General features: G+C 41.1%; 1 protein-coding gene across 1 annotated transcript in view; it reads left to right on the top strand.

Moving 5' to 3' along the window:
- RNF220 (ring finger protein 220) overlaps nucleotides 1-22575 on the top strand; it is a 364723-nt gene that overhangs the window by 226853 nt on the left and 115295 nt on the right. The gene's annotated exons all lie outside the window — the stretch shown is intronic.

Genomic DNA, 22575 nt, shown 5'->3' with positions numbered 1-22575 from the left:
AGAGCATTTAATTAGTGTACTGAGGCTTTCTTAGCTGCTTAAACAGGTCTTATGATTTAATTTGTATAAGCTTTTGTAACTTTTTAATATGTACTTGAACTTTATTTTTAAATCTTTGTATAGTATTTTTGTGATGTTTTAATGCTATTTTATATTGTATTTTAATGTGATGTGGTTAACAGTTCACAGAGCTTCAGCTATCAGGTGATACAGATGTTAAATACATTTATAAATTTTATTCATGATGTAAACCAAACAATACTCAACATAACTCCCCCAGAAGTTTCCTAAGTCCCATGCACCAACACAGTCACAAAAAAATATTGTATGAGGCCTGAACATCCCAAACATTCTCAGCAGTACTCCAGACAAAAATAAAGTTATATGGTTTTTAAGTTCCATGCTGGCCTTTGGCCCAGGAATACACTCAGTTACCATTTCTTCCAAATGACTGTGCCACTTCAAAGAACCTGCTTGGACCTCCCAGCAATTAACAACAGATCTCTCCTTTATTAACCACTAAAATAATATTTCCCATCCTGCACAGAGAAGCAAGCCAATAGCTCAATCAGAGAGCTAAACAAAGCCAATGGACAGAACAATGTGGAAGATCCACTGTATCTGGAATCTATGCAAGCAATCATAATGGTTGTTGCCTGTTTTCTCCACATGGAGGCTGAGCCACAATATTGTTTTGGTTTGTCAGTGACACTTTCAAAGCCCTTTACTTGCTTAACTTTTCACAACCCCGACAACCCCTTCCCATTGTCCCCATTCTCTGTAGTTATAGTCAGTACTTTAAAAGAGTGATCAAAGTTCCATAAGCTAAACATGACCCATTAGTTGTGACACGAGCATTTTTAGAACTTTTTCAAAAGAAAGAAATCAAAGGCATTAATGTTTGCTTATTATGCACTTTAAATCTTGGCTATATAATATGATGAGAAAGGGAGAAAGAATCAAGAGAGGCATCCCTTTGGTCGCTCTGCTTGCCCTCCCCTCATTTTGGGCCTCTCTGTTCGTTAGTGGCCGCAGCTGCGCCACTGGCCAATTACTTGGAAATAATAAGTGTGCTTTGCAGTAAATTAATTATTAATTAGTACTTGGCAGCTTGTTGTTTCTTCCTTCTCTCCATCCACTCCTTTAAAAAAGAAGGGAAAGGGGGAAAAGAAAGAAGAGAATCAGTACAAGATCATGCTGGACTTGTTCTGCTTGTGCTGGTATAGTAGTAGCACCAAGGGGAAAACATTGGATAGAGTTGTTATCTCCCCCACTTTCAACAGAGGACAGTTTGAGAATTTCTTTTTGGAGGAGGGGGTTAAGGCCTGCTGTCATTCCTTGGTTGTGTCTTCAGCACAGTGTTGTCATCTTCAACTGAAAGCCCACAGGTTTCATCAGGGTGACAGAGCCTTCCCCTCATTACTCCAAGTGCTGAATCTCTCTCTCTCTCACTTTTACTTGCATGGACATTTCCTTGTGACAGTGGGCTTGCATGATCACTGCAGCCCAGCATGGTTTACTTAAGTCATGCTGAGTTGCAGCATGTGCTGTTGGCCATTTTGAATATATAAGCTCTGGCAGGAGGTGCCATGATATGTCATGTCATCTGAACCCATGCAGCATGGCTTGTTTGAGGGAAAGACAATCTGCAAATGAACCCAGTCAGTGTCTATGCAAAAGAGGGCCTTCATAGTGCCCTCTCCTGGGGATCTTGAACTCTGTGCTAAGAGAGGCTATGTCTGAAGAGCAGCTACTGGGTAGCAGCTATAGTTGAATGTAACACTGGTGGAGAATATTTCATAGACAATGCAATGTCACTCAAGCTAACCCTGGTTAATACTGCACAGAAGAAGACAATAGTAAACCAATTCTGAATCTTCTTACCTTGCAAAACCTATGATTAAACAATACATAATGAAACAAGAGATAGTTCCAGAAGATAGAAGGCAGTAAGCTACTGGGAAAAAGCGAAGGATAACTACAATGCCACTGCTGCTAATGAATTAACTAGATCAAAACTGAAAGGAAGTCTAGTAGTTGCACAGTGGCAAAAGCAAATTTCAGTGCTGCTCAATACATACAACTGGAACATGAGAAGCATGTATCAAGGAAAACTGGAAACCATGAAGCAAGAAATTAAACACCTAAAATCACAGTACTTGGTGAGAGCTAACTAAAATAGAATGGAATGGGACATTTTCTGTAAGACAAATATAAAGTGTTTTGCTCTGGAAATAACAAACTCAGAAGGAAGTGACACTAATGCTGAGGTAAGATGTAGCACAGGCAGGAAGGAGCTATCATGGAAAATCTGCCCAAATATTATCAATCAGCATAACCATCATTCCAGTCCTTGCTCCATCAAATAGATGCTGAAGAAGAAATCAAAAACTTGCATGCAGGTGTTCAAGATGAACTGGATAACAAGCGAGAACGAGACATACTGATAATCAGAAATGGCTGGAATGCAACAGTAGGAAACAAAGAATCCAGTGTTGTAGGACTGTTTGGCCTAGGAGTCTGAAATGAAGCAGGAGAACAACTCAAAAGAAATCTGTGAAACCAACTATCTGTTTATTGCAAAAACATACTTCAAACAATTGATGAGATGGCTATATACATGTACATCACCAGATGGCCAGTACAGAAATCAAATCAACTATGTAACTGGAAGCAAAAGATGGAGGTAGTATATTCTAATTGCCAAAATAAGGCAGATTGCCCTAGTGATCATGAACTCTTCATTTAAGAAAACAGGGTAAAGCTGAAAAAGATCATCAATACAAGTGCAATGCCAAAATATGACTTAAATAATATTTCTGAGGAATTTGAAGTCCACTTGAACAAATTTGAATTACTGAACTCAGTTGACTGTGAACCTAATGGACTGTGGACTGAAATCAGGAACATGGTTTAGGGAAGAATGCAAAATGACAATTCCTGTAGAAAAATGGGGGTGGGGGGGGGGGAATGGAGATGGATGACAGAAAAAAACACAATTGTTAGGAACAGGTGAGAAAGAAAAGCAAATGTTGATAGAAATTGGGTCAGGATCCTGAATGCAACTTTTTAGTGACTATCATGTAGAGGCAAAAAGAACTATTACAGTGACCAGATTAAAGAAATAGGAGAGAATGGCAAAAGAGACAAAACAAGAGACTTCTTCCATAAGCTCCAAGAACTCAAAGGAAAATTCAAACTTAGATTAGGAATAATGAAAAACCAACAGAGAAGACCAGAAGAAAATAAAGGAAGGTGGAAACAATATATAGAATTATACAGACGTGATTAAAAGATGATAGGCAACTTTGTAAAGGAATCCTATGAGGAAGACACTACAGTATTAGATAATAAAGTGAAAGCTGCTCTGAATGGACTCAGAAGGAATAAAGCATCCAAAGTAGATGGGATACCATTTGAACTATCCCAAGCTGGAAAGACCAATTTGTCCAAATCCAAACAGACTATGCCAACAAATATGGAAAAGAAAAGAATGGCCCACAGACTGGAAACAATCTATATACATTCCATTTTCCAAGAGAGAAGATGCTAAGGAGCACAGCAACCATAGGAGCATTGCACTAATTTTCCATGTGTGCAAAGTGATGTTCAAGGTGTTACAACAAAGACTTTACTACCTGAAGTTAGACATGACTCAGAAATGCCTGATATTCAAGCTAGATTCTCAAAAGGAAGAGGCACTTGATATCATATCACATCACAAATAATGTTGGCTATTATAGCACATCAGAGAATTTCAGAAGAAGATCCATCTATGTTTTATAGATTATGACAAAGCTGGTGACCAGTGCCAGTATTCCTGAGTAGTATGTATGGGTGTGAAATCTAGACAGTGAAGGAAGCTGACAGATAGAAACTCGACACATTTGAAACTTTGTTCTGGAGGAGAGCTTTGTAAATATCCTAGACTTGTTCATCACCAAAAGACGAACAAGTGGGTCCTGCATCAAATCAAACTGGAACTCTCCTTGGAAGCAAAAATGACAAAACTGAAGATGTTATGCTTTGGGCACACCACAAGAAAGCAGGACTAACTGGAGAAGACAATCATGCTTGGAAAAGTTGAAGGCTGAAGAAAAAGAGGAAGATCAAATTGATTTAATTTCATAAAGGAAACCACAATCTTGAGTTTACAAGAGCTGAGCAGGGTTGTCAAGGGCATGTCATTTGGAGAGCATTCATTCAGAGGGTTACCATAGGTCAGAGACCACCTGACGGCACATAACAAGAACTGGTAAAAATCGGCACAATAAATTTATTTATTAAAATAAGTATCTTTAAAATTATCTTCCTGATTTATTTGTTTCATATGCTATGTTTTAATCAAGACTTTGTTATTATTTATTGATAGCCATATAGAGTGCTGTAATTTGGCAGAAAAGCAGAATATTAGACAAACAATGGAGTGTGCATTTCAGAAAGAAACATGGGTGCTGGGATAATGGCTGCGGGGAGCAACAGGTTGTTACCAGTCCTGCTGACTGAACATCACACCATTTCTGAGTAACATTGAAACAGTGGTGCATCAGTAAGTAGAGCTTGAAGGAACCAGGACTGGAATCTGTTTCAGCTATGAACATCACACAGCTTAGCAGACTGCAGCCCAAGGGCTCCATGAAGCTCTTGGTTTCTCTTGCCTTTTCCCCCCTGCCACTCACCTCATCAGCCCTCAACAGGAGGTGGGTGGAAGACAAGTTGCTGTTGCATTGCTAATAATGAAACAGTGATCTGGCTGAAGATCCTGGGATGGAAAAGGAGGATAAGTGGGGGTGGAGGAAGGTCTTTTCCCCTCCCAGTTGTCTGGATTGTGCCCACCCCTCTGATAGCAATCTGAATCAGTATCACTAGAAGGGAGAATGGGGCTTTAAACTCCCTCACACCAGTGATCCCCACTCCTGATTTAAACTCCTGTTTTCCTTTATATTATCCTGCCATTATTTCTAATGTTGGTATTGTCGAATAGCAATAAACCATTAGTTTGCTTCCCTCACCTCAAAACAGAGTTGCTGAGAGTATTCTAAGACAAGAATTTTGTTATGCAGTCATCCTGCCTCTTCCATAGAATTTTAAGGCAGCTCCAGAAAACATTTTCCTTGTACAAAGCCAGGCCAGATGCACAGCACCACCACTTTTTTATTGGCGGCGCTGGGAGCTGTCCTTCTGGAAGCACCCTGAAACTACGCATAATCCTGAAACTACACCCTGAACACCCACCCAACAAAGAATTTCCCTTCATATTGTACTGTTCGCAGAGGGAAAAGAGAAGTGTTTCACTTTAAATAAATTATTGAAATTTATTGAAATTTGAAATGAGGAAATGCTTCTAGCTCACTATCTAGGTATAAATACAAATACTTCTTTAATATATATGAATGTATTTTAGAAAAGGCATTCCCATATAGAATGGTTATAAATATAGCTGAAGCGGGAGATAACAATGTCACTGTCTTCCATATTGTATGCCCCCTAGGGGACTCCATGGAAGCACGTTTGGCAAGTGTTATGAGCTGTTGAGTTCTAATTGTGTGGATGCCAGAAACAATACAACAACAAGAGTAGTGCTGCTGTGGAAACACACTCTTGCAGTATATTCTTGGTACATGCCCCTTAGTAACATTACAACACATGGTCATTCCCATCCATAGTAAAAAGCTGGAAAATTGCAGTATCAAACATCAACAGGTGTTGATGTTTTTGCTGTTACTATGCCTTGAAAAAATTAACAGATTATCATCATAATGAGAAATGTAGGAAAAGTGAAAGCTCCAGGAAAGTTACAGGAGGAGGATGACCATATAAAATCTGATGAGTAAGGAAGCATCCTCTCTTGTTCAAATGGGATGGACATCCTCAGTGATTGAGAACCTGACTCTTGTTTTCTTCCCATTCAATAAATAGAAACATTACCTTGGACAGAGCAGGAGAGTGGCTTTAGGTCTGCACTCTATTAACAAACCCTCAAATAGAAAGGAAATAGTAGTTCAGAAGATGACTCTTCCAATTAAACCTCACTTAGACATTTTTACAAATATGTACCTAGTTTCACAATATCTAAGTGGATTAATGTTACATGTTGTTTATGCTCAGGTGCCAGTGAAAGCACAGCTGGCCAATGTGAGCTGTCAGATTTTCAATATGTATCTCTTGTACTGACAATCATTTATTTGTATTTCATCTTATGCAAGCTTCTCCTTCCCTGCTGAGAAGTGTGTAACGCCAGGGACTTTTTGAAGACCTCTTCTATAGGGTAGCCACCAGCATCCTCTTTAAACATCTGCCTTTTCAAAACATAGTCTTTCTTGCTGCTGGGATTTTTGTATTGGCTATGACAAGTGAATATTGCATGTTTGTATTTTGCTTTTAGCTCAGAAATATTATATCATTAGTGTTTTTAAAAAGAGGTAGGTAGAAGTTGCAGAATTAGATGCTGACTTTTGGCCTGATTGGGTTGTTGTTTTATCAGCACCCCATTTTTCACATGAACAATTATGTCACCACATAACTGAGTATAATTGTTAACTGACCTTTCACTACAGTACAAATGATCTTACATAGCATGACAACCCACCTGGCCATAGGTTCTTTGCTTGTTTCTCCTCCCCATCATAAGACAGACATGTCTTCCCCTCCCCACTTCAATTGTGAGCCACTCAGGGCTTGCCATAGCTTTTTACCACTATCATTTTTTCAGAGATTGCAAAAGCCAGCTTGACAGCTTTTAACAGCTGTCACATTCCACCTTTTGACAGCTACTGACAGCCCTTTCAAATTAAGCAAAAGACACCTTGAACAGGCTGCCTGTATTTCTGCACTCCCTAATGTGTGACAATACTTTCATACTTTAAAAAAGTCAGTCTTTTGTAAGTCTGCCTATGTGCAGTTATGATAGTCAGAAAATGAGTAACCTTGCCTGAACAATATTCTAGGGAGGTGTTGTTTAGTCTCAAAGTCATGCCTGACCCATCATGACCCCATGGACAACATTCCTCCAGGCTCTCCTGTCCTCCACCTTACTTGGAGTCCACCCAGTTCCACACCCACTGCCCCAGTGACTCCATCTAGCCACCTTATCCTCTGCCGTCCATCTAGGGAGGCTGTTGTTGTTGTTAGTTGCGAAGTCGTGTCCGACCCATTGCAACCCCATGGACAATATTCCTCCAGGCTTTCCTGTCCTCCACCATCCCCCAAAGTCCACTCAAGCTCACACCAACTGCTTCAGTGACTCCATCTAGCCACCTCATTCTCTGCCATCCCCTTCTTCTTTTACCATCTAGGGAGGTACTCACTGCTAAATTTCAGTAGGAACAAACCCTGGACAATTGACCCAGAAATGTTCCAAATAGCTTTTCTCCACTTTGGTTTAGTTTGATAGCAGTCGAGGCAAACCAAAGGCCCAAGTGATCATGCACAAGTGAAGGAATGATGAGATTACTACCACGTTCACAGAAACTTTGAGGGTGGGGGCAGGGGCTCCACTGTGCTAAGGTTGTTCTCACTTTTTCATTTGTTCCCAAGACTCTAGCTACTCAGGAACATGGGAAAATGTGAACCCTCCTCCCCCTTTAAGGAAGCAGTTTGGCTCCTTAAAAGTTTGTTGGTTTTGGGGACAGGGTTCCCCGTGGCTTTTTTTGCAACAATATATGCATTCAAAATGCTGATTTGCCATCTGTGAAAAAAACAAAACAAAACAAAAACCACAAAAATGGGGAAAAGCAGGGGAAACCTGTGTTGAGCCAACAAATGGCTCACAGGAGCAACAAGGGGGAAGCATGGAAAGGGAGGGGTCAAACAGCCCACAATGAACCTGATCATCTTTGGGTATACTGTGGGTTGTTTTCATCATAACAACCAACCTTCCATGGTTTATTGTTGTGCAGACTTGACCTATTTGTATGAAGAATGAATGGCATGGGGAGGGGCTATGAATACATGGTATGCATGAAAATACTTCCCAGTCCAAACCCGGCATCTCCAGGTAGGCCAGAGAGTCTCCTTCCTGATTCCATGGAAAGTTTTTGCCAGTTAATGTTGACAGTACTGACCCAGATGCACCAGTGTTTTTCAACATAAGCTAGCATTCATTGCTCCTGTGAGTATGTGTATTTTTTAAGACGCCTAGGGAGTCAAGTGCATTTTCTCCAGGATGCTTGCGTGTTTCCCCAGAAATAAGACACTGTCTTATTTATTTTTTTTTGCTCAAAAAAGCATATTAGGTCTTATTTTCGGGTAGGTCTTATTTTTTAATGTACAAAATGTACATTTAATGTACACCTTTCTGCTTGCACCCCTCTGCTCTACACTTTTCTGCTGTGCACTTTTCTGCTCTACACACTTCTGCACGCCTCTGCTCTGCACATCTATGCTCTGCACCTTTCTGCTCTGCACCTTTCTGCTCTGCACTTCAATTGCTGCCATAAGCTGTATACATCGATCCTCTCCAGCGCCTGCTACCAGTACTGTCACAGGCAGCGGAGGAAGCAGAGCTGCATGAGCCGATGCTTCCTCTATAGTGCTGGCTCCTGTGACAGGCGGAGTGCATTTGATATCACTCCGCCCTTCACAGGAGCCAGGACTATAGAGGAAGTATCGGCTTAAGCCGCTCTGCATCCTCCCACTGCGCCCTCTGCACCCCGCTGGCACTCTGCAAGTAAGCAAAAAAAGTAAGACCTATTACCAATAATTTTTGGTAATAGGTCTTACTTTCGGGGTAGGGCTTATATTATAGGACCTACCCCGAAATAAGACTAGGTCTTATTTTCGGGGTAGGTCCTATTTTCGGGAAAACACGGTATCAGGAGCAGAGAGCAAATTTTTCTCTTACCACTGAAGTGTTCAGTGAGTTAATTTTTTTCCACAAAAGTAAATGAAACCATTCACGTATTGGAGAAATTATATGGGCACACTTGGAACACAGTTGAGGTAGTAGTTTAAGCAGCTTCAGCACCCCTTGTCACTTCAGAAACAGAGTCTTTGTGCAATCAGTTTACTATATAGCCACTATATATCTCCATGCTGTTTTCTTTCTGTATGGCTCTGGGCCAGGGAGATTCAGTACATCTTCCGCCTCTGCATACTAGGACTTCATTGGCTTCCCATTTCTGAAGCTGGTAGAATTTTTTTATTTTTTTAAAAAGAAGAAACAAGCAGAAAATTTGTGTGAATGAACAGGTGATCACTCAAAGAATGACAATTACAGTAAGCAAACTTACTTTTTGTTAATAACTTTGGTGGTCATTGCTAATGCCTGAGTCTGTACATTTACATAGATATTTGTTTTTAAAAGGGCTTTATAGTTGTTGTTGTTGTGTGTGTGTGTTTGCTTTGGACAGCCTCGATGCTTAGTTATTTATATATTCCATATTGTGGCATAACAAAGACATAGGGACAGTTGCTAGATCATGTGGGTGTGTTGCAGGATACAGCAGAAAGATAAAAAGCCAGTATAATGTGGCAAGCACAGTTAAGACTAGGACCAGGAAGATCCAGTTTCAAATCACTGCTCAGCCATGAAGTTCACTGGGTGATCTTGGGCCAGTCACTGTTGACTTCAGCTACCTCACAGGATGACTAAGGAAAAAAAAATACTGGTGATGTGCTCTTAGACAAATAAATAGATAAACAGACTTCAAGGGAAAACAAAAATGATTGAGCAAAAATACCATTTTGCTTTAAAATGTCCTTCCTTCCTTCCTTCCTTCCTTCCTTCCTTCCTTCCTTCCTTCCAAGTTGGTTCACCCATCTTTCTGTTTTGTTCCCCATTGTGCTGCCCCCCTGCTCATGCCCTGCCTTAGAGCTCTCTAAATTCACTGAGTTTGTCTTCAAGGTGAAATGAAGGCGTCTGGTTGTGTTTGGTGGTGCAAGAGGGGGCAGCGTGGCGATGTGGCCTGATCTTGTGATTAAACAAAGGGATTCAGCCAACATGTGTAAAATTAAGTGATCAAGAGTTGATTACAGAGTGCATTGATTGTGTACTGATGGATTAAACGGAGTCGTGCTCAGGATGCGATTTTCCAAGCTGGAGAGAGAGTGTGGGCAATTGACGTGCCGGCCAGAAGGACCTACCTTCTCTTGAGCTCTGCCTTTTCTACATTCTCCGGATAAATCTGCAGAGAGGCCTCTGGAATTATAATCGATTATCCATTTCTCAAAGTCACTTAGGGGCCCTGAGCTACAAGCTAAAGTGCCAGCACTGCGAAGAAGCATTGGGTATGCGCCGGCATGAGCGGATGCCGACGCGAGAGGGATATGTGGCGTTGACCCTGCCTGCTGCAAGCTGATGAATCTATTTTCTTGTAGGAAATAGTTTTGACAGTTCAATATCTGTGTTTTCAGTATGTGTGTTTTCCCCTCCTCCTTGTCATACCAAGCTAGTAGGAGGAGGGAGGGGAGTGTGGTGGGAAAAGGACAGACACGAATCAGAGCAGGGCTCTGCCCCGTCACTGCTTCAAATTACGGGTATCTCAGTATATCACCAACCTAGCAGACTGCCTTCCAAATCAAGGGCAACAGCTACCTCAAGGATATGTGCTGGTTTGTTCTTTCTAGTGGGTACAAGACGGTTCCTGCCTTCACACTTTTCTTTGCATAAACTTCGTGCACAAAGGTATTTACCCTCCACGTGCCTGGAAATTATTAAGGGAAGAATAGAAATTTGGTTGGAGTTATATTTTTAAGGCTGGCTGATGTTTCCCTATGAAGCACTGGGGTATATTAGTATTAGAGATGGGGAACAAACTGGTAAATAATGGGGATTTTTGATACTGTCTCACAGATTTTTTTCCAGTTGTAAGAGACACATTCATCCTAGAGATGGACATGTAGACTTGTAGTCATTACACAAGGTGTAGATTTTTGTCTCTCAGAGAAGCTATGGGCTTCTCTATATGAGGCATTCATTTGCAGGTCCTTTTCTTAACACTGTCAACTTCCAAGACCTCTCCCATATTTTCTAGACATTTGCTGTTTTTTGTTGAGTGAAGAAAGTCAACAATTTCGCTGGATGCCACCATTATTCACTACAGAAGCTTGGAGCATTTTCACAATTCCACCCTAAACCACTCCATCACCTTGTGATGTGCAATGAAATATACAGGAATGCACAGAAAGGTAGAGAGGAAAACCCTGTGAAAGACAAATTGCTCTTCCCATAAAGAAAGTAGGAGAAGCCTTGATGATGTTCCAGGTTAAACACCTTGTGTACAGAAGCCTTGTGATGTTCTCTCCCTCTCTGCTTGTGGGATTGGGCTACACAACAATTTTGATTTTGTTTTTTCCATCTAGTGGAGACTCTAGGCATGTAGATCTTGTAATAGCCCATTCCCTTCAGCAGATGCCTGCTGGGCATAGACATTTTTTCACTTCTTATGCGAGAAACCTAGATATTTTAGTTTAAAAGTCTGAAGGTCTCATTTTGATAGACACTGGATTTGTTAAGTTCTTCCAGACTGGTTGATTTGCTATTTGCTATCAGAAAAATTAGAGGAAGATTAGACCAATTCATAGATGTTATGGTTTATCAGTTAGCATCTCATACTGATGTAGGAATGAGAATATTGAACTAGATTATTCTGCTTATGTTCTTATGTATTTATCCTCTATTGTATAGGATATTTTAACTACTGTTTCTTAAATAGTGTGAAAAGCTGTACTACCATTGCACAGAAAGACAGGAGTTTATAGCTATGGCTCATTGCTCCTCTGAGATGTACCCCTAGTTATGGAGATACTGGGGTTATAGCATATTTTGTATAAAGGGAATACTCTCAGACTAAGGATGATAGCAAAAACCTCTATAAGCCAAACATCTGTAACTGAAGCTATAACTACCTTCTACAAATCTATAGTGTGACTGCATCTAGAGCACTGTGTACAATTCCAATAACTCTGTCCCAGAAAGGATGCTGTATGGTTTTTTAAAATGTTGTAAACGAAAGAGGTTATAGCATCTTTCCAGCGAGGAAAGGTTGACATGTTTGGTACCATTTAGTTCTGAAAAAAAGTTGACCAACTATTATAGAGTTGAATAAATTATATATAATGGACTGTGAAAGAAGTGGGCAGAAGGAGGTGCTTTTCCTTTTATCACAGTACTAGAAGTCGAATTTGTCAAATGAAATGGATTGGCAGCAAAGTAAGGATAGACAAAATAAAGTACTGCTTCACACAATGCATGGTTAATATATGGGATTCACATGATGTCACAATAGCCACTAGCTTAGATGCCTTTAAAAAAGGATTAGACCAATGGAAGATAAATCTTGCAACGACTATTAGTCATGATGATGATATAGAAGTTAGAGATTGAAAAGCACCCATTTTTCTAGGGAGCAGCAGAAGGGGTGATCTACTGCCTTCAAGCCCTAATAGGTGGTTTCCCAGAAGTGACTGAAATAGGATGCTGGACTAGGTGGACCTAGTAGACAAAACACGTTGTTAAACAATGGAATTTGCTTCCATAACATATAATGATAGCTACCAACTTGTTTGGATTTTAAAAGGGATTAGACAAATTCATGGAGGATATGGCTCACAATGGCTGCTACCAATGATGGCTATATATTACCTCCAATATCAGAAGTGGCATGGCTTTCAGTGCCATTTGCCAGGGAATATGAGCAGGAAGTTGAAATCAAGGACATCTGGTTGGCCTCAGGGGAAGCAGAATGCTGGACTAGATGAGCCTTTGGTCTAATCTAGAGCAGCTCTGCTTACTTTCTCATTCTTACAAGAAAGAAAAAGAAGGAAATGGTATATGAAGGCGAATGATGTGTATACAGAATAGTGTGGGCTGATTCTCATTTCATCCATGACCACTGTGAGGGCTTGGAAAGATTACCTCCAAGGAATTTTTACCACTCACACCTATAATCTCTGCTAGTTCAATTGGGCATTCTTATTACTCTGAAATCTCCTGTGTTCTCTTACTGTAGATTTTACAAGTTATTGAGTGCCCAGCTGTGGCAAAGAACATTTGCACAGAGCAGAAACTATCTTACAAATATTAAGTGCCATGTCACCCCATCAGAGACAGTTCAGAAAAGTCCAAGAGGCTTAGGAAGGAAGCTGATGTTTCCTTTCTTTTCTGGAAGTACTTCTCAGCATTCAGATTTTTCAGTGCCTCTTGCAAAGCAGTCATCAACCTGGAAATAAAATAAGTGATTGAACTATCTACCTAAAGGTAGTGTGCACTGAATTCTTTGCTAGAAGATAGCTTTGAGACTAGGAATCAGGCTAGTTTCTAACTAGTTGGAGTTAAAGTGATTTTTTTCTGTGAGCAGGGTACTCCCAGCGAAATAGTGATGGTCTGGTACCTTTCTTTGATATTCCTTTCAGGATAAGGAAATAGTGCAGGTTGATTGTGTAGGATAACCAAAAAAAAAAAGTGCTGAATGTCCTTGTATTTAGATTTTGTTACTGGTTTTCCATTCTTTTTCTATGGAGACTCAGTGTTTTCATTCCAGTGCTGGTTGGCCAGGTGGGCTGGTAGATGAACAGATCGAGAAGGATGGAATGAGGTGCATGGTTCTTTCTTTCGGATCTTGCCATGGTGTCTTCTTCCTTTCTTCCTTCTCATCGGGAATTCATTGTCTTGTCAGCCTCTAGTTAGCTGGCGTGCGTGCGAATCATAAATTACATAGCCTGGGCCTCTACTAGGCTTCAGCACAGACAAAAAAATTGCACTCCATCACTGTGTCGCCCAGCTTTTAGCAGTATTGATCAACGCAGCCCCCCTCCCCCTTTCATTTTAACCGAGCTGGTTAAGTGCAGTATCTTATTTTGTGCTGGGACAAATGAAAAGAATATTAGCAGGGGTTGAAATATATCTCTTTTTTATCTCTCTGCTACTTTTTTATTGAATCTCTCTGAGTAGGTGGCTTTCCGCAGGATGACAGCCTCCTGACAGGCCCCTCATTAGAGACTAGACAGTAATTGTGATGCATTTCCCTGCACGGCCTTTTCACTTCTTTCCCCTTCCCCCCTTCCTCCTCTCTCCCTTTCTCCTGATTTGTAAAGTGATTGGATGTACAGACTCGCTCAGTTTCTTAAATTATTGCCCAGCTCAATCCATCTTCCTCTTGCTGAGGATGGGCAGCTGTGGACTCAGAATCAGGAGCAAGAGAATCAGTTTCCTCTGGCAGAAATCAGGCACTTTCCTAGAGATAGAATATTGGGCTGGTGGAACCATGAGTTGAACCTATATAGCAGAACGGTGCTCTGTATCTGAACTCACTGGATGCTGGCACATAACTGTAATACTGAGAACTTTAACAAATCTCTGCTTAAGGCTCTGTAAGAGCTGGAACTAAACATGACAAGAAACGGAATTGCTGCTAAAAAGCTTCCCCTTCCTTCCCCGTGATATCTAATATGATTGATCCTGTGTCCAGACTTCAGTACACTGACTGAGTTTGCATGACACAACAACCCAGACTGATACCAGCAGGGGAGTTTGTATGGCAGAAACAAGCCACACTAATAAGCCATAGTTTATTCTAGGCCCTATTGTTCCCACAATGAATTGTCAGATTGTCTGAATAGGGCAGCTCACCCTTTCATTGATACTAGGAACTGGCAAACAACTTACTTTGCAAGAGTGGCAAAACCTCCTTGCTGAACTTGCCAAGCTTGTCCAGGCACCCACTGGTCCCAGCCACCTCATGAGTGCCCAAGCAATTTTTGAGTGTGATTGGCAGTGGTTGGATGTCCCTCACTAAGTTTGTGAGCTCCCTTGGCTCACTGCAGCATTTTTGTCACTTAAACTTTTTTCCCTGGACATTGCAAAAGCCAGCTTCTATTACCCCCTAGCTAACCCTTCTCAGAGGATTTTATACCTCTACATTTGCCAAAATACAGCCAAAAAAGAAAAAGGAAAGGAGTATTTGAGATATTTCGTAACCACCAACAGGCCTTGGAGTCTTTAAAAGGGATTGTCACTGGCTGTCAAAACAGGTATCATGAAAGCTGGATATAAAGTTTCCTTTCATAATCTCTGGGGGAAAAGAGGTTGAACTGACAAAAAGGCTGTGGCAAGCTGGAAATGTCTGGCTGAACATGCTATGGGGTCTTTGGGGATATCTGCAGGAAAACTGATGGAGCCAGAGAAGGTGGACAACCCATGGTGAGTCTCATTGAAGAGAACAACCAACCTAGCATGGTTTATTGCCAGCATGCGTTACCATGACATGCAAATGCTGGAACTATATGATTCCCTATCATCACTAGAGAAAAGTCACCAAGTAGGTTGTACAAGATGTTGTCAAAGGAAATTTGGTATGGGCCTACCATATTCAGTAGCAGCCCTATTTTTCCTGTAATGTTCAATTCTGCCCTAAGCTCCTAACTATCTGGAAGTTGTCAGTGTTTTTTTAGAGAATCTGGATAAATGCTAATCCTGATATGCTGTAAAGAATAGTGTATGGATTCTGGCCTATAATTCTTCACGTAAGAAGAACAGGGAGCTGGCTAATTTCTCACACTTTGTATTGCCATATTAGGATTTGCCCAATACTTGAATTCCAGGGGAAATGGTAGTGATGGTGTTTAATGAAAATCAAAGTCTTTATTCCCTAATTCCCACCAATTTTAACCTAATCACATTGTACTCAATATTAGCCATTGCAAAGAGTATCTGAGGAGACCATCACAAAGAGTAAAGAGGCTAAATTATAGGGTATAATGTACACATGATCCTCTCTTACGGGGTTAGACTTTGTGCCTGTCTCCTTTTCACCGGATTCTATGGTGTTCTTGAGACCAAACAAGGAAGGAATTTGTGGTCAGTCAAGCAATGTTTGTTACCTATGGAATTGCATCTTTCATACTGACCCTCATCGCCTGTTCTGCTTAACCATCATTTCCTTGTGCTGGCAAAAGGAAGAAAAAGAAGCATCACCTAAAAGACCAGAAAAAGCTAAGACCCAAAGCTTCAATCTAATGTTCATAAAATAGAAATTTATTGAGGAATTTTACTGCAGGAACTTTTGGTGAATGCATTTTGACTACTTTCCCTCTTAAGAGGCAAACAAATCTTAATCTTACTCCACTGTCCTATTTCAACAGTTAGGTTGATGAAATCTTGTTATTAGGCATAGGTTTAGGGAATATGTAGGAGCATGCATTTATTTTGATCTTTTAATTGTAAGGCCTGATAAGATTGTGATACAAGTTGTCTAGAGAAGTTGGAAATTCTAACATTTGTGTCTGTAAGTGGGATATTAAAAGTTCTTTAAGTTGGGTTTTACAAAGCCTTTAAGTATAAGGAGTTACTGCTTTAGGAAGGAAAGTTCCTGTATTTTTTTTACAACGGGATGTTTCTGTATTCAGAGGTATTTAAATTCTATTTGACCTGCACTCTGCCCAAGGTCTGAATTGCTGTGCATATTTGAATGTATTATTTTGACACCCAAGCAGTTTTATTTATTAAATTTATAGCCCATGCTTCCCTCAGTTTTCTTAATTTTCCTATCATTATCTCCTTATGAGATTAGACCAATGCATTGTGCATCTCCCTGAACTTTAGATCATCCTATAGTAATGAATAATAGAGGGAAACTAACCAAAGAAAAGGAAAGATGGAGCTTTGAAGAGACCTGTGCTGACACTGAATAGATTGCTCAACATATCTTTTGTGACCCACATTTGAGGTTCAAGTGTAACTCGCATAGTGGGTGAGCTGTGGGGACCAGATTTCCAAATGAGTTGTCAGTGCCAGGGGGGCAATACTGTTAAAGGGGATATAAATGCTTAGAACAAAAATTAACCCCCCAGCATAGATGCCCCCTTAAAGCCATGAGCTGGCCGCGCCTTACTCCTAGGGTTGCACCAAAACTAATGTGGGTCTTTTCTCAATATGATTGTTTTCTGAGCTGAAAGGAAAGGCAGCTTGTCACAGCAGATACCTGCCATCAGCACAGAAATAACAGTGGGGCGCATCACCAGTACAAGAATTATCCTTGCAGAACTTCAGAAGCTTGATTACAGGCCCTGAGGCTGTGTCAGCATTTCTATTAAGTTTCTGCTGCTAGGCTTCCATGCAGTCTGTCAAGACAACAGGTTTCTGGGATGGAGAGAGGGATGTTCGTTTATTTTGGGACATTTCAGAGTAAATGATTTGGTTGCATTTGTTAGCTCAGACACATGCTTATGAAATGTGAGAGAGTGAGAATGAAATTGATTTGCTTTGCTGTTTGACTGGAAAACAGCCTTACTTACTGAAAATTAAGGGTATGCTGCCACAAAACATGGTCTATCAGATTACTTCTATGCAAAGTGCCTACAAATCTGCTTTCATCCTGAAGTACATCACCCTTATCCTGGAGTGCTGCTTTCTAGGCTGTGTGAGCACAACAGACTGCTATTTCCACTGCTGTCTCTACAGTCGTCAAAGTCCATGGTGTCCACAAAAGTGCAAACATATTCGTTGTGTTCAAAGTACTTCTTTCTAATCCGTCTTGATTTGACACAGAGTAGAAAGAATGATTGAAATGTATTTGTACCTTGTAACCTGAAATCTGCAATCAAATAATTGCCCTGAGTTGCAATATGGATTCCCTGGCATTGTTTCAACTTGGAGTCACAGCCCAGTATATATTAATTTGGATTGTTGTAGATGGCTGTGAACCCAATGCATAAGTGCCATAGGTGGAAAGGGGAAGTGCAGACAAAGACTTAGTGTGCATAGTTAGACTAATCCTCTTTAGATAAGTTTTTGTTCTCTAAAACCTCTTGTTTTCCAACCATAACTATGCAGTCTCTCCTATGCAGCCCTATGCCTTTATAAATGTATAACTTGAGCTGCATAGCATGTAGCATTATTCAGACATATGATAATCTACCTGTCTTTAATGCTTTTATGTGTTTTAGGCAAAGGGAGATTATACTGGATTTGTAACCTAAATTCTCAAAATATTTATTCTAGAATTGTCTTACTGAGCTCAGAGTTGCTATTTGAAAATGTGTCAGAACTGGACTGCTACAGAGCCTTGCTCTGACCAAGGTGCATCTTTATGGCAGGGGAAAGTATGGCAACTGCAAGATGCAATTCATCTTAACCTGGTAGCCATTCTGGTAGCAGGAAGGATGCAAAAGTCACTGCAAAGTGGAGATAGTGCACTTACAGACTCACTGGCCCTGCACTGCTAATGTCTTCATACCGCATGAGGCACCTCTAGGCACATTGACATACACACGAGTTTCTGCTGAGTAAATGCTGAAGCTGTTGCATTCACATTGATATAACTGCTGAACCTCCCTCCCCACAAGGCTACCAGGAGAAGCTAGCAAGTGTGTTCATGTTATCCAGTTTTACCTGGATTGCGATACATTCAGGAGCTTCATACAGCTGGGCTTGTGGTTTCTGTGTTGACATCCTCCCTCCCCTTTCTGGACAGGAAAGATGCAATTTCAAACACTTAGAATGAAGCATTTCTTTGGAGCCCAGGGGAGTCAGCACACACGGGAGAGGGACATGGCTGGCCCTTTTCATCTCTGCAGCATTAGCAAGCCAAGGGCTGCAGGGGAGAGAACAGCCGTGCCAAGGAGAGTAAACACTGGAGATGAACCCTGCTGAGTTACAAGGGGCCAAAGGGAAGGGAAGGACAGGCAGGGAGGCCAAGCAAACACAAACACAGCTGCCAAAAACAAAGCTTGAAAGGGGCCATGTGGAGGCTGTAGCCCTCACTAAAATATAGGGGCGTGGGAGCTCATGGCACCGTGGTTTACTCAGATTTGGCACAGACTGGGCATTGGGGTTGGTTGTTTGGCTTCTCATTTTCATCAGAACATAGGCATGATTTGGGCAGAAGCAGAAAACTGCTTCTGTGTGAGATGAACCTGTGTGGAAGTAGATTTCATTTGGAGATCTGGATGACTTGCAGCACTAAAGTTACTGTGGCAACCCTTTGAATACAATGGTTAAAAGTATACCTTTGAAATGAGTCCTGATACTGACGATGAATTAATGGCAATCTTTTCTTCCTAGTATCACATTAATCAAGTGATCTTAAAGTATGTTTAGCTCTCAGGTCAGCAAATTATGGACATCATTATGGGCTACTACAATTCCAGTTAGAATTTGCTAATTGTTGTAACTAGTTTGTTTTAATAATGCCCCCTGCTGGCTGTATTATGATAAGCAAGTTGGAAATGAATTTGGGATTTGGCAAAACCATTAAAATCTTACCACCTTTTTTAGAGGCTTAGAATGCGTGCTGCTGTTGTTGTCTTTGTTTTTTAAAAAGCCTCAACAATGTATTTGTTGAACTGTGCAAACAGGAAAATAAGGAAGATGTTTCAATCAGAAGATGGCTCAGTAACCACTTAAAGCTAAATAGCATTTGAGTTAATTGTGCTGTGGCAGCTCAGGATCACATCTCATGCCGATGGAAAATGAAGCAGTGCAAGTGAGCTTTCGATGCCCTTGCAGTTGTGAGGGAAGGGGACAGTGAGATCTCCTGCATGTTTACCCATCCAAGCATGCAGACCGCAGCGGGGATCCAGCAGGATTTCCCGTTTGCTCAAAGCCTGACTGTTTGTTTTAGGAGAGAGGACTCAGACACCAGCATTGTTGTACTAATGGGGCTGTAGTTATAAATAGCAGGCAGTGGGGGACCTTCTGGGGTTATTTTGGACCTTGACCACACAAAAGTGGAAATGCTCCAAGAGGAAACTGGGATTGCTTACCCTCCCAGTCAGACTGGGAGGATTGTTTAGGTCTGTTATTGAAAAGTAGCAGTACTTTGTGAGGGAGCAAGAGAGAGCATGGCAAGAAATCTTACTTATCCTCCTTCATATTTATAGTACGTGGGCTGAGGATGATAGGAGGTGTTTGTGTGCAAGGGTGTAGGAATCTGAGGGTGCATCCAGGCGAGGATTTTATTCTCCAATCATCATGCCTCAGATATGGAATTTTACAGGGATCTATCTAGATGACATGTCTTCCATTTGTTATGTTGTGTGTTTCTCTTTAACAGAAGAAATACGTTTTGGAGGAAAAGACAGAAGAGCTTCTTAATACCTTTTAATTGGTATCACTAGAAGCCTGTCATCTGGAAGTTTGGTTAGGATTTTCTCTCTTTTTCCTCTGGAAGGGAATTTATCAATGCTTGTATTAAAAGAGAGAAGTTGGAGTGGCCTTTTTCCCTCCGCCATGATACAAGATCTTCTGTTCCCTACATACCCAGAACTCTTAGCGCTGAAACATTAACTGCTGGGTAGGGAGTCAGTAGTAGTCCTGAGTTCTCTCTCAGTTCTTTCTCGGCTATGAAAGAGAAAAAACACTGCACTGGGTTACAGGAGGGAAATAAGCCTATAATAAGATTTCCTGAATCCAATACCCTCAATAAGTATAAAGGAATGAAATTCTAATTCTATGGTGCATTTAGTGGGTGTGTTATATAGTGAGGAAAGAGGTTGTTGGTGAAAGGCATCGCCTCTGAAGCATTCCCTCATGCAAAATTTGAAGACAAGGATGAGACAAGGTTATTTCCAAACTTATTCAGTCATTGCCCTCCCCCAGCAAAGCACCTTTCCATACACCCATTTATATCACCCTGGCAAAGTGTTTATGCCAACATTTTATCTTTCAGGAAGGTCTATTCCTTTCAAGGCGATTTGTTTAACGGGGTTCTGGTTTTCACTTGGGGCCATAAAATGGCACCCTTTGGGTTTTGATTGGAAGTCCACATTGCACGCAGTCAGGTTTATGGTGCATTACTGACTCTCGCATGGATTTAACCAATTTGAACCATGTCTAATGCATAAATAAATAATCCAGCAGGAGCGCTCCACATTAGATGACAATAGCAAACTATAAAGTATTCTTTCTTTCACAGCAGCTATCAGATCTGGGTGTGCAACGCCCTCTGACGACCAGAGCAGCTAACACAGCTGTGGAGCTGGTGCTTGTAGTTGTGTGGCTCTCTTTGGTTTATGGTAGCTCAATTGTTTGCTTTAAAGACTGTTTTTTGTTGCTGTTAGTAGGATGCTTATTCTAATGCAGGATGCAAGGAAGTGTCTTGAGCAGGGAAGGAAACTATCTTGGGAATAGGCCTTAGGGTACACATGTAAACTGCAGTCGGCTTTTCATCAAAATTCAGTTGTGCTTCGATAGGCCAGGAGAGTCCTTCAGAGATTATTCATTGTGTCCTCTTTAGTGCAGAAGTTTTCAGCATTGTTGTGATTTTCAAAGGTTTAATCTGTCCTCGAGAGATAAACAGGATAGGACGAGTGCAATTTTGATTAGTTCACATTTCTGTTTGGGAATCCTCAGGATAACTTGGAACAGCAATAATGCTTGTATTTATACATTTATAATTTATAATAAGGGTTCTTGTTATAATTATTCTTTAAATATTCCTTTAGAGTGAGAGTGCATCTGCTTACCTGGAGAACACACATAGCAGGTGAGAGTGGCATTTAATTCAAGGCAGTGAGTAGTCTTTTTTGTTACCTCAGACTTACCAAGAACTGTGTATGCCCCAGTTTGTTTGTTTACACCTGCAAGTGTACTTCTGCTCTCTAGAAATGATTCAACTATACCACTCTTCCTTTTCTGCTGTTAGACTGTGTAGAAGTACCTTAGTTCAGCCTACGGTGAGCTTCTATGACTTAATCCCTACTTACAGTTCGATAGGACAGAGGAGTCCATTTGAAAACCACAGTGTTTCTGCCTTTGTTTAGTTCCTTTTGAGGTTGTTCCAACCAGAGCGATCAATGGCATTTACAGGACGAAGGTTTAGAATATTGATGCTGAGTAAAATACACTGATGTAAGACTTTCTCACTTTCAGGTCCTCATCATGCAAAATGAATTTCTGCCATGGATATAACTTCCATGTAGGAAAACTATATGCAGACACACCCTGTTCTACTCTGCTATATAAATGTGTGTGTGTTGCAATGTGTAGCCTGTTCTCCTGTGGGGAAGCAATATCCCTTTAGGAAAATTTGTTTGAAGTAGCTATCTCTGGTTGATGGTTTGTTAGTACTGGTGGCATTAAGTCACTACAAAGCTCTGGCACTCTACTCCCTCTAATGGTGATAAGTAGGCGGCAGCAGTTGTGATCATCTGACTCTCTCTGGTGAGTAATCAGGCCTGCCCTTGAGTAAGGGGAGCTGGCCCTTGAATGTTATGATCTGGGGCATCCCTCATGGCAGGTAAGCAGGGGGAGTATGATCCTGTTTGCTGGAAGTCTCTCATGAATTGCCTCCTCCTGTCTTGGTACTGGCGTAGAAGATGTGGAAGCCTACAAGGCGAGTGATGAGCTTTCCTTCAAGCTGTTTCCTTAGCATCTCCCTACCCTCAAAGTGACCCAAGCTTGAAAAAGACCCAAAGTACAGCAAGGCCAAGCTCACTGTTTCCACAGCATGTTATAGCTACTTCTAGGTAAGCAGGAAGCTCTGCTGATCAATCAAAAACATCTGGTCATGTGGGCATTCCTGAAACACAGACAAGGGACAGCATTCGGAAACACCTGTGGGTGGAACCTGGCCCTGTAACAAGCCACACCAAAGTTGCTACAGATGCTTCTGGGGACTTGTAGGAACCAAGACTTGT

This window comes from Varanus komodoensis, unplaced genomic scaffold (genome assembly GCF_004798865.1).
Source record: "Varanus komodoensis strain SLA01 unplaced genomic scaffold, ASM479886v1 scaffold1, whole genome shotgun sequence".
NCBI classification, from domain to species: Eukaryota; Metazoa; Chordata; class Lepidosauria; order Squamata; family Varanidae; genus Varanus; species Varanus komodoensis.
This window is presented reverse-complemented; position numbering and strand designations above follow the sequence as displayed.